Below are 13557 nucleotides of genomic sequence, written 5' to 3'. Positions count from 1 at the left end.
GAATGTTTTAATGTCTCTCTTAGTATATACTCTCTATACTTGCTGGACTCCAAGCTTGCTAGAATTCCTCAACTTTAAAAACCTGCTATTATTTTTATTTTACTTAAAAGTTCTCCATACATTTAAAAAATGAATAAGACAACTTCTCAGCAAATAATGTTATTTGATGTCACCTTAGGTATAAATATGTACTTTATTTGATACAGTATTTGCATTTTAGAAATATTTTAAAGGATTCCTCATTTTTAAAACAAAACTTTTCAACTGAATTACTTATCCTAAGAGAGTTCACAATTAAAAGGAAAAAATAGAATTCTTTTTCCTAAATTTAGTCATTGTTTGAATACAGCTTGCATTTAAAACTCCACAGAACAGTCTTGACCTCTTCTCTAAGCCACATCTTGGCCCTTTAAAAAAGTTTTCCAGAATCAAAGTTGTGTCCCACACACAGAAGCTGTGCCTAGCCCCTAAAGGCCTCCCCTGAAACCAATCTCCAGCTCCTAGCTCAGCCAGACTGATAATCTTCTCATTCCTTCCTGAAGTCCTTGGTCCCTATGTATCACCACCTCATTTAGTCTGAGATAAAAGGGAATATCTGCCATTGCGTTGTCCAGAAGAGTGGATCTTCTTTGGCTCTGATCTCTGCTACCATCTGTGTCTTCCCTGAGGAGTGCAGGCTCACTGAGGAGGTGGGTATGTACTAGTGGGATGTATGTGTGGGTGTGTGCATATGCGCATGGGGGGAGGGTCCAAAGAGCTCCAGACAGTGTCTGGGGACTGGTTTCAAGAGCCATTTGGGCAGGTCACTCTTACCCTCACCATTCTCATTTGAAAACAAAAAGGTTGGACTCCACCAGTGTCTTCAACCTAGGGAACCTAGTGTACAGTGCCCATGTAGGGGACGTGAGAGCCCATGAATTATTTTTGGTGTTTATAAAGCTTGTTAAAGTCCAAACATGGTCAATTTACCTATTTTGAACTCAGAACTTATTAACTAAGCATATCAAACACTCAGATTTAAAGGATACCTGCATTTAATAATAATAACAAATTTTGGAAAAACAAATGTAATTTGCATGGTAGAAAAAATTTTTTTTTTAAAAATAAGATCCATGGGGGAAATATTTTCTTTAAAGAGGCTTAATACTGAAAAGATAGAGAAAAGCTGTATAATTTCTAAGGTCTTTTCAAGAGTGTGGTTCTGTGACTTGAAGTTTATATGTAAATATGGTAAAAGCTTGAGTGTGAGTGTAGGTATACTGAAGTAGATACTCTTAACATCCCCATTTTATAAATGAAAAATGGAGGCTGAGAGAGGTTAGAACACTGGCCCAGTGTCTATGTGTCTATGTGTCTTATCTATCATGAATTTTTATATACGTGGGAAGAGCTGTATATCTATATGACTATTTGTAATGTATATTTTAATTAATGCAGGTATTTATATGTGAGGTAGAGCAGTTTCACGTGAGTTTAACAATCACACAATGTGTGGAAAATGCTGCTGGTACTAATTTTTCTATGCTAGAAGGGAGGTATTCAAGCTGTCATTGAGTAAACACCACGGACTGCATAGCTTAAACAATAGAATTTATTTTCTCATAATTCTGGAGGCTAGAAGTCAAGGTGCAAGCAAGGATGGTTTCCTTTGAGGTCTTTCTCCTTGGCTTGCAGAGGGCCACCCTTCTTCTGCCTCTTTACCTGGTCTTTTCTGTGTTCACCTACCTTCCTGGTTTCTCTTTGTGTGTCCTAATTTCCTCTTATAAGAGCACCAGTCAGATTGGGTTCAGGCCCACCCTAGAGACCTAAAGTGCTCTTAAGGGACCCATCTCCAAGTACAGTCACATTCTAAGGTGCTGGTGGGGTTAGAGTTTCAAAATATGAATTGGTGAGTGGGGAGTTACAATTCAGCCCATAACAGGAGGTTAATATATTTCTTGAATTTACTCTTTAGAGCTATATGCATAAGACAAATTTTAAAAAATCTCTCCAAGTAACAGCTTTGTTTCTTTAAACTCAGTGACCCACTTAGCAAAATGCAGTGGGAGAAATAGGAGCAAACCTTTCATAGCTCTGGAATTTAGGCCAGGCCCAAGATCTTCAGAGCTTTCACACAGACTCCTCCAAATCCATCCTGTGTTCTTATCCCATGGGCTCTTCTGTGACTCTAGCAGGGACCCCAAGAGTAGGTGGAAAGAAAGGCATAAGAAAGCTCCAGAGGTCCAGGCTAGTGAAATAAAACAGTAGTATGGCGAGCAGGAATAGTGCCTTCAACCATAGTGATTTGGGAGACTCTACAGGCAACTGGGTGTTAAGATAGACCTATGCTGGAACCCAAGGACAAGACCACTGTGCACTTAGAGTAGCATGTTTCTCTTAGCCAGGTGGGACATAAAGTTGAGGTGCCAGGTGAAGCTATTTGTTTTACCTGAGGTTACTACAATTGGAGACTTTGGAGGAGAGACCCATAAGAGCTAGACAGATGTCCTGGTTCTAACAAAACCTGCTGAGGTTCAGAGTGGAGCTCCACCTTGATGAGGAAATTAGTAAAAATAAAGGAATGTGACAGAAGACCAGTTATATGAACTGTGCATACCAACAGAGAGCTTAGAAAGGGAGGCTAGAGGTTATCAGCCATGTCGTGGTCACTGCAGAAGACTTTCTGGTTCTGCCCACTGGTGGGGGCCAAGATTTTGAGTACATAGTCAGGCTTGATCAGGGACAGGGTGGTACTGGGCTGGGCCAAGTCAAAGGGTGCAGGTCTTTGCTACTGGGCATGTCTGGTGCTAGCAAGGCCTGATGACGACGGGCCATGGGAACACTGAGATCTGGTTATTGTTTGACCTTCTTGCTTTACTATGTTCCTCTAGGCTTTTCCCTCTCTTTCGTGAAGAGATTCATTTCCTCTTAATTTGATCTTTCCTTGACCACAGATTCCAGAATGTATTTGGTTCTGGTGCCTTTTCATTGCAAATTGCAAGCAGAGTTAAAACTGGGCCAAGGAATTTACTCTGGGGAGTAAAGCTGCAGAGGCAGAAGGTGGGCTACCTGCCCCAGTTGGTCTGTTTCCATCTCTAATGTTGCTGACTGTAATTATGATATATGAATATAATTGCTGCCATACATTTGGTCTGCCTGTTGGAAAATGTAGGCCGGTTGCCCATCCCCTACCTGGACCAGCACAAGCAGGTTGCTTTCACTCACCTGAAATCATCTATCCCTCCTATCCTTCCTGCTGTTCATTCTAGAGATGTCAGCCAGCACATGTGCCAGTCCTAGTGCCGGCACTGATGGCGCCTGCTAATTAATCGGCCTTGGGTTTCAGAGAGTATTGCTGGCATCTCCAAATAAAGGGTCTGGTTTGAATCCTCCCTCACCCCTTCATGCTTTTGGTAACCCTTGCAAAGTTGTTCCTTAATGTAGTTCTAGATTATGAATCTTGACTTCAGTGATGATAAAATACCATCAGGAAATGTCTCCCTGTCAAAAAGCAATATCCTTGTCAGTGCCGTAGTTTTGGGCTAAACACAGGAGTCCACAATCAAGTCTTTCTCAGAGGCATCGATAAGGAGAGAATTGAATCATTGACCCAGTTGGAGTTCGTTACTAACAGCGATTTAATCTGTGTGGGTCATCCGACTTACTAAGTGGGGCTTTCCCACAGGCAGGGCCCTGAAGAAGTGGGCTCTGTGTCCGGAGTTGCCCCAGGGCTCTTTCCTACCCTTCTGTTGGTTTTCCCCCTTTGTGTGAGCTCTGCAGCCTTACATTGGCTGGGGACTCTTCTCCTGAGAATGGCTTTACCAAAGGTCGCTCACTCAGCTGCTGCTGTTTGGTACCTCTTGTCCGTGATGGAGGAGTAGAGTGATTTAAATGGGTGATTTTCATTGCTGCACATTAAACAGCTGTCCCCTCTAACCAGATGCTTAATTTGGTTCCCCTTCCAAGCTACTGAAGGAGGAGGCTCTCTAGCTTGCAGCTGAGAGTCTAAGGATACATGAAAAAAACGTCCTACTGCCTCATGGTTTGGGGTAAAATTTTTTGGGTTAGTGTTCAGAACACAGGAGGCATTTTTTGAAATTGGGTGTGGGAACAGTTCATTGACTTGGTGTCTTGTTGATCTGCTGAGACTGAGCCCTCAATGTGGTACTTTGAGGTGGTGAAACAGATGTCATGGGGCCACGCCTCCACTGCCCCATGCAGTGACAATGAATGGAGCCCTAGTGCTGCAGGCTGGGTCCCACTGGGGAGAGGTGCTTCACTGCAAGGCACCGTTCCTGTGGCTGGAAGCTCACCTCTACTTATTCCATTTATCTGAAATCCTGGCCCAGGCTGCATGCTGCTGTGACCCAGTTGCCATGGAGAACTTGTATATTCCTGGCTTCCTTGCTGCTTTTACAGGCAGAATTACAGAAGAGAATGTCTTTGCTGTTAAGAAATATAAATATTACAGAAAGATGCTCATTTTCTCTCTCTATGATGATTATTACCAAAGATATGCAAGAAGAAATCATTACAGAGCATTGTCCTTCATAATGAGCCTTGGTAGGCTGTTACAGGGATGGATTAGCCTGCCAGAATAGATTGTGTTAACCCTTTGCTCTCAGCTAGCTATATTCTAACTAGAACTAATTATAGTTCAACAGATTTTTGTAGAGTGCCTATTATGTGTGCAGCCCTGGGGATACAGAGACAAATAAGATACTTTCCTGCCTTCAGAGATCTTATATTCTAGTAAAGAAAGGTAGAACTTTAAACAAATAAATATAAAAAAAAATTAACCTGTTGTAATAGACTCCTGTGCCTAGTGCCAAGAAGCCTAAAAGAGGGAGGATTTTTGTCAGGAAGACACACTGGAAGAGGCATTCCTTGAACTAAGTCTCAAATGTGGACTATTTGTTCACCAGAAAGAGGGAGGTACTCCAGATGCTTTGATCATTCTCCTATATATCATTTTGTTTCATTTTTATAATCACGTATTTTATTTTCATTTTTCTACATTTTTTCCTAGTATTATCTCTTTCTTTTGTTTCTAACTGCTTATTAGACTATACATTCTGTAATAACATGGGTCTTATGTCTCTGGTTGATTGATATATCCCTAGCACATAAAACAGAGCTCAGAACAAAGTAGTTGCTCAGTATGATTGTCTAGTGAATAAATGCCAGTATGACAAATATTGTAGTCTAAGAATGAATACAGAATTCTGACATTCTAACTGATTTGGATGGTGGTTACTTTCAATACGATGTATAAGATAAGTTCATTGAAGTCAAAATAATGAGTATAATTCTAGACATTTTGAGTTTGGGATTATGTGGGTTGTCTGTATATGACTGGCTCAGTATACAGATAGACTCATGATTCTAGAGTGCAGAAGAGTTTTGGGAGGGATATGCAGTTTTGAGATCCATTTGCATTTATCATAAATGACCCAATTCAATGTGAGATTTTCCCTTAAAATCAGTCCCCAGGAAAAGGGAGAGTTGTTTTACGTTAGGGTCTTATAAAGCGTTCCATAATCCTAAATGTTCTCTTAATTACTTATTTAGAGCAATGAAGTAATCTTTGGGCAGACACATTAAACTGAAACTACTTCAATCAATGCTGATTTGGGATGTTTAGGTGGTTGTCTGATAGGATCAATTAAAAAGATAAAGGTTTTAAACACTGATTTAATTTTTATTTTTCATGTCTAACAAATTATAAGTTTGTGGCTAACAATTATAAATGTTAGATATTATTGTAAACAAATTTTTAGAAATCATTTTTTTAAAAGCAATGTAGTAAGCAGGAATCAAATATACACAACTCTATGAAAAACAAAACAACCACAATTTTATGTAAAGAGGTACCAGTATTTCAGTGTTTAAGTTCCATTTATGGAATCATAAAATTTAAAAGGTTAAAATGTGCTCTAGCTAAAACATTGGAATGAAGATGCTATGATATGGAAAGCTATGTTGGGTGACTCATTATTTTCTCTAGGGACTTCTAAAAGCCTGACATCATGATCAATGAGAAGAGGTGAAATGACCACAAATGGGAGTGGGGAAACAACATTTCTAAGTTAGTATATTGATGTATATATTATATTATTTTTTCTAAATGAAAATAAGCCTTATTATACCAACTAATAAATATGTACAAAAATGCAAATAGGTTTAGTCATTTTCTTCCAGATATTTGGATCAACCTATAGAAAAGGCAGAACTGAAATCTACATACAGTCTTAGGAAAAATTTTAGGGTCCTTGTTAGATCAGGTTTGGTAAGTTGTGCTTACTTCTGTATTTATAACTTGGGCATTTTTAAAATTGACTTCAGAGCACTAATAGCCATGCAAATGCTTAAGCGGAAGAGAAGTTACATTTAGCAGAATCTATACTGTATGGCAAACAAGGACCAGCTACTAAGTAAAGAATACTGTCAGTATGCACTAAAAATAAAATCCTTAGAGTTGTATTAGCTTATCAAAATAAACAAAGAACAATTTGAGTAACATAATATATTCAAAAAAGGAACACTAGTATCTTGGAGGCAAACTATAGTTTTCTGTGAGATAGGTAACTTTTATGTGCATCTTTTGAATCAATACGTAAAAAAACAAAAACAAAAAAAAGAACCCTGGTAGCTCTTGACTATTTAAAATGTAAGTCTTAATTAACTGCAAAATATCTTCTCGATCTAGGGACCGTAGGTTCAGAGACTAATGAACTATGAGAGGGGCACAGGGAGGATGTTATTATTTTGACAATAAGTTTCATCTGAACAGAGGAGATGAACTGTAACTTCTTGGAAGAAGACGGAAAATCTTCCATGCTAACAAGGCAGCATGGATTTGGCATTCCATTCTATTTCAATCAAATGCTCCTGGACCAATCCTCTAACATGGATGACACTTCTTTTTAGTCTCTTGATTGCGCTCTGTGTTCTCCGCGTAGGTAGGTCTCATCTCTTCCCCCAGCTCTACAACGATGGCCAGCAGTGCAGCATGTCTTCTTTGGAACATTTGGCTGTTCTCAGTTCACTGGATACAGCCTAGAGATGGTGGCCCATAGTCATTTAGCAGCTGGCGGTACTGGTGGAGGGCGGGTGGACACTACCAGTGGTGTTGAGGGAAGTGGTAGGCATGCGTGCAGTCAAGTTCAGTTTGTAAGACATCCCCTGAGCAGTAGGGCACCAGTTCGACCCGTGGTCAGTGTGCCGGTCCACATGTCCCTCCGAGCTTCCATGCACTTTTTGTTGTTGACAGCCGAGACAGCAGGGCAAATCAGGCCTATTATTATGTTGTTTTAAATGTGTATGTTCACTTAAATTGAATAATTAAGTATGAGTATATAAACATTTGATTATTTCATCTACAGTCAGAGTTGCTTTATTCTCATCTATACCGTAGATAGTAGTTGAAACATCAAGAGAGTTTCATGGGGCAAGAAAACAAAAGGACTGATGACAGAACTTTAGGAATCCCTAACACTAAGAGATGGGCAAAAGGAAAAGAAGTCTATATAAAGAACTAACAGGAAAGTAAATTTTAGGAAGTAGGAGAACCAAAAAAACAATGATGTTGATACCAAGAGAAAAGACCCTGTCAAAAATAAGGGATTTAAGTGATGATGATGATTGATGATGATCATGATGATGGATTGCTCCATGGTGTTCTCGGATTGCTCCATGGTGTTCTCAACCTTTCTATGGAGAGCAAGTGAAGGCAAGGCTGAAAAAAATCTATTGCATTTATGTAGTAGACTACTGACCACCTTGACCAAAGCAGTTTAAATAAATGTTAAGGTAAGAAGCTTGTCAAGATGTGAAGAAGAGAAGGGAGGGGAGTATAGATAGAAAATGTACATTCTTTTTATAATTAATTTGACTAGAGAGGAAAGGAGAATTTACAGTTTAAAGGGTTGGTTTTCATGAGTAAAGTATTGGGCATCTATATAGGTTGAAGAAAAAGAGCCAGTTTAGTACTAAAGAAGACTGACTGAATGAGCAAGGTCCAAGTAGAGAGAGTGGGAAACTAGAATAAGAGGCTAGATGGGGAGATTAGTTTTGTCCATTTGAATGAGAGCTTCTTTCTTTGGACCAATAGGTAATGATTTTAGGTAAAAATATAATTTTGTAGAGTGTGAAGGTCAGAAAGTAGAGGGATGCCACTTGGCTCCTGGAATTTATTTACTCAACCTTGGCAAGCGCTTTGTTCTGAATTTTTCAGGATTCCTGCCTTTAGAAGCAGGTCAAATAAGGATGAAAGAGTCTGAACTTTGAGTTTAGAATCCTTGATTCTCATTTAGTTTAATAGAGCATTATTAATATGATTTTAGAGATGCCGTGATCTCCATATTTTTTATAGTATTTGGCTCCCTTTCCACCTGACCCAGAAACCCCTTTCTTACAGTGTTGCCTTGGGGAGAGGGAGGATAAAGTTCATCTCCCCACTCACTATTCTCTGATGAATATATTCTCACTATTCTCTGATGAACATATTCTCCATGACTTTCTTGGCTTCACTGTGCCAGTCTATTAAGTGAGAGAATTAAACTACATCTTTAAATTCACTTCCAACTCTAATATTTTATGTGTGTGTGTGTGTGTGTGTGTGTGTGTGTGTGTGTGTGTAAACACTTAATTCATATGACACTTTTAAATAATAAAACAAGGTGAAATATAATTAAGGGGCGAAAGAGTTGTACAGATAATTTGTGCTGTGAGCAAGTCTTTTTAAGTTGACTAATGTGACATTGTTCTCAAGGAAAAGAAAACTTCAGCATTTTATTTTCAGAATTACCCTGATCCAAATTAGGCCATGGGAATGTTAGGGGAGGAGGATTAAAAAGTCCCAGAGCGCCTCATAGGTGATAAAAATTTTTTCGATTTTTTTTGTAATCCCACTGAAGGGAGAGGAAAGGCCAAAGTAACATGGCTGCAGCTGAGAACAACTTTGCTTCTGTCTGAGGCACCATTTCTGCCTGCAGAACAATGAGCCTTCAGGCCAGTGGACAGTCTGTTATCAGTCCACAGCAGGCTGAGAAATAATCTCCAACCACTAGCAACAATGGATGCGGTATCTCAGGCCAGGTAATGAGTAGTCTTTAAACTGCATCAGCTCCAATTTTATTATCCTTTAGTTTTACACTTTTCAGCCTAGAATAGTCTTATCTTTTCCTCTTTTTGTTGTTCTATGGAGCCCCCTCCCTCTCCACAAAGTAAAAGAGATTAGGTGACCTTTTTCCTTTGCTTCCTTTTTCAAATTTAAAGCCACAGCATTATAATAATCCTCTACAAAAATACACATATGTGTACACATAATTAAAATTGCCTGCCTCAGTTTCTTTTGTTCAATATCTGACCCAAAATCGCCAAATGCATATCTGCTGCATGTTAATAACAGAGACTCCAAGTGCCAGCCCTGGGTCCTGATCTCTGAGCATGGAAGGGATAAATCTACATCTAAGCAAACCTCAAAGATCCTCTGTTTGAAACACTTCCTACACTAGCTTTTATACATGCTCAGAGACAGTACGAAATAAGATGCCTGACCAAGGCCAACTGTTCCTACGTTGCTGATTCAGTTCAAAAAATTGGTTGCTCCTTTCAGTTTATACCATTTAAAAACCATTTCTTATTCCAACGGAGTTGACCAGGCTTGATAAAAGTTTTATTTTTTCATACCGAATGACTTGGACTTCCTCTCATTGCATCTCCCTCTGCTGTTGTCTTCTATTTATGAAACATTTTATATGAGTCTGAAAGGAAGGAAGGCCTAGATGGAAAAGAAAGTTAGGATACCTGAGATAATCAAAAATTGCCTATTTCCCCAGATGAGTGTACATTGGTAGAACCAAGTCAGGTTAGTATTCACAAGAAAGAAAAAGGCAGAAACTGGGCGATGATATTAATAGATGTGATCTTTTTTTTTATTTTATATAATGAAATTGTCAACATTTGGAAGAGCTACATATAACAGTGAATGAAAATTTTCTAAATAACCAATGATGTTCCAAAATGATCCATGGATAAAAGAGCAATTAAAAGGTGCAAGATAGGACAGTGTTTCTCTTTTAAAAATTTTTAAAATTCTTTAATATCCCCAGATATTTGACCCCTTTTACTCCATCTACCTCTCTCCTCCCCTACCTCCTTCTCTCTGGTAACCACTAGTCTATAGTCCATGTCTCTGTTTGTCCTATTCGTTTGTTGCTTTTAGGTTTATATCTCACATGAAAATGATATCATGTGGTTTTCAACTTTTTCTGTCTGGCTTATTTCACTTAGTGTGGTTATCTCAAGGACGTGGATTTTAAAATGATAGAGTACAAAGTTTCAATTATCAATGTGGTTTCAGTTTTCACATTGAGATTAAGCTTTAAGAAACAACCACTTGTCAAATTTGGTGTACATCAAAGGAGAGTATCTGCAGTTACCCCAAAAGGCTACTAAAATACTTTGTTTTCTAATTACATCTCTGTGTGAGGCTACATTTCTTAACATACTTCAATCACAACAAACTATCTCAACAGATTGAAAGCGAAAGCAGATATGGAAATCTGTCTTCTGTTAAGGCAGACATGAAAGATATTTGCCAAAATGTAAAAATGCTTCTCACTAATTTTTGTTTGTAAAATATTTATTTTCCATAGATATATGTTACTTATGCTAAAATGTAATGAATTTATTATTGTCATTTTAAAACAAATCATTAAATAAATATTTTAAATGTTTCTGTTTTTTTCTCACATAGTAAATATTTGTAAGTATAATATAATAAAGCAAATTCTTTGGGGTCTTTAATACTTTTTTAAGTGTCAATGGATCCTGAGACCAAAAAGTTTGAAAAGTGCTGAATTATGGTAATCTATTAACTCTTACTCCTTATACAGCCATACTCACCTTAATAACATTTTAGTCAAGGGCAGACTGCATATACGATGATGGCACCAAAAGATTACAATGGAGCTGAAAAATTCCTAGTGATGTCATAGCTGTGGTAATGTCTTAGCACAATGCATTACTAACATGTTTGCGGTGATATTGGTGTAAACAAACCTACTGTGCTGCCAGTCATATAAATGTATAACCCATACAATTATGTGCAGTACATAATAGTTGATAATAATAATACATGTCTATGTTACTGGTATACTTTTTATTGTTAGTTTAGAGTATACTCTTTGTTGTTATTTTAGAGTATACTCTTTCTACTTATGAAAAAGTTTGCTGTAAAACAGTGTGCTGTGTTATGTCAGCAGTAGCCTCATACCTCTCATGTTTACCACCTCTCTGGATTATATCATTCTCTTGTGCTTGATTTAATCTTGTATTATTTTGGACAGTAGTATACTGTGCAGGCTTGTAGTCTAGAAGCAATAGGCTCTACCATACAGCCTAGATGTGTAATAGGCTGTACTATATAGGTTTGTGGCCATGCACTCCATGATGTTCACACAAAGAAGTTGCCTAAGAATGCATTTCTCAGAACATCCCTGTGGCTAAGGGGTGTATGACTGTATATTATTGCTGCCTCAAACCTCACAACAATCATGCACAGTAAACTGATAAGGAATTACTGTCATCATTTTGCTATGGGAAAACTGAAACATAATTAAATTGCAAGTCTAGATTAGAATCCACATTTTCTAGCCCCTAGTCAGGGTGTGTTACACCTGGTAAAGAGGACATAGCCAGATTTATGTGACTTGTCTGATTTGAGTGTAAGTCAGACCTGAGTGAGCTCCCAAGGTGCTCTTTTCTGAGTCTTGCATGTTCTTTGACGCATAGATTGTATGTCATCCATGTGTTTTCTACTGAAATAACTTTTTCTACTCAATGACCCCCCGCCCCTCCCCACCCCATCTTCGTGTCTCATTTCCTCACTCTCTTTGGGCCTCTGCTTAAATATGATCTTACCAGAAAGGCTTTTTCTGACCATCCAGAATAGAATATCCTATTCTCATAGCTCCCTACCCTCTCCATCCCACTTTGTTTATTTTCCCTGCACCACTGGCCCATCAGTTTGTCAACCAGCTCTCCTCACTGGCATCTAAACACATAAGTGACTGTCCTGTTCCCTGAATCTTCCATGCCTACAGCTGTGCCTGGCACTAAGGTGGTCGTATTTGTTAAAGGAAAGAATGGATGTCTTGACATATTTAAGACATTTTTTAGAATCTGTGTTTTTGCCAGATAAATATCCTCCAAGAGAAGTTCTGAATAACAATATATTATCTGTTATGCACGTGTTATCACACTTCTCTGAGTAATAATAGCAGTAATTGTCTATCCTGCTCTAGAGCGAGTGTAATATGGGGGTTAAGAGCTATAATATAGCCTGTGTGATCCTGGTCGAGCATCTCTTCTGAGCCTCGATTTCTTGATTTACTGCAAGTGTGCCTTGGGTTGATTTTGCTAGTAAGCAATCTCTGAGACTGAGACAATATGAGTTTTATTGGGAGTTTTGGAAAAAACAAACCTAGGGTATGAGTAAGCAGATCAGATGGCTGGAGAAACTGCACTGGACAGCAGTAGTAACAGAAGCCTGGGCCCATCCTACAGGGCACTCTGGTGCTGAGAAGGCCTTTGGAGGTATCCTTGATCAAGGAAGGGACTCAGGTGTTGTAGCAACAAGTCACTGAAGGCATGCTGCCCTGGGATGGGGCACACCATTGAGCACAGCAGCCACCACTTCTGTTCCCTGGAGGAACTCAGGAGACAGCTGGGGATATGAATGTTTCAGTCCAGAAGAGGGAATCTGGGTGGGCAGCCACTGCCTGCACCATAGAAAGTAAAACAAAGTAATTCATGACAAGTCCTCCACAGTAATTGTTAGATACGTTTTAGTTGTTATTACTGTTTTGATATTTCTTCACAGTCCTTATTACTGTCTGATGTTATATTTATTTATTGTTTTTTTTCTTTACTAATTCTTTCTCCACTGGAAGACAGGGATTTTATATCATTTGCTAGGGTATTGTCAGTAATTAATCAATTCCAAGAACATAGTAGGCACTCAATAAATATCTGCTGAAGGAATGAATCATTTTAAATCATTCGTAAAACCATTTAAAATGACTTACTAAATGATTAATTCCATTTGTGTGTGTGTGTATGTGCGTGCACGTGTGTGTGTATGTGCGTGAACATGTGCGTGTGTATGTGTAGCCTTACTCGACAACTACTATAGTGTAGCTTATTGAGATCAGGGTATGTGTCTTACACCTCTTATTATTGTTCTTGTTACCTGTTGGAAGTGACTATTCCTTTGAATGATGTTCAAGGCCATTCCCATCCAGGCTGCCCCTCTCCAGCCTCATCTCTGCTCTTGTGCTCTTTGAAGCAGTCTGATGCTCTCCTTTCTCTGCACCTTAAGAAGGGAACCACTAATGCCTGGAATGCTGTTCTTTTACTTCTTGGCTGTCCTATTTCCTCTTCATTCTCTAGGTCTTGGCTCCACTCTCATTTTCTCCTGGGAATCCTGCACATCACTCTGGTTCTATGCCTCCTGTCTGCTTCTACATACCCTCAGTTTCTCCCCAAAGGCTCTTATCACACTTCTCATTA

At 38.8% G+C, this 13557-nt stretch overlaps 1 protein-coding gene and 1 pseudogene across 9 annotated transcripts in view; one reads left to right on the top strand and one right to left on the bottom strand.

Annotated features, from left to right (window-relative positions):
• Positions 1-13557, top strand: part of OPCML (opioid binding protein/cell adhesion molecule like) — a 478631-nt gene that overhangs the window by 411750 nt on the left and 53324 nt on the right. The window lies entirely within an intron of this gene.
• Positions 6820-7161, bottom strand: LOC102891745 (annotated as a pseudogene).

This window comes from Pteropus alecto, unplaced genomic scaffold, assembly GCF_000325575.1.
Source record: "Pteropus alecto unplaced genomic scaffold, ASM32557v1 scaffold210, whole genome shotgun sequence".
Lineage (NCBI taxonomy): Eukaryota > Metazoa > Chordata > Mammalia > Chiroptera > Pteropodidae > Pteropus > Pteropus alecto.
Note: the sequence above shows the minus strand (reverse complement) of the source record. Positions and strands in the feature narration are given on the sequence as shown.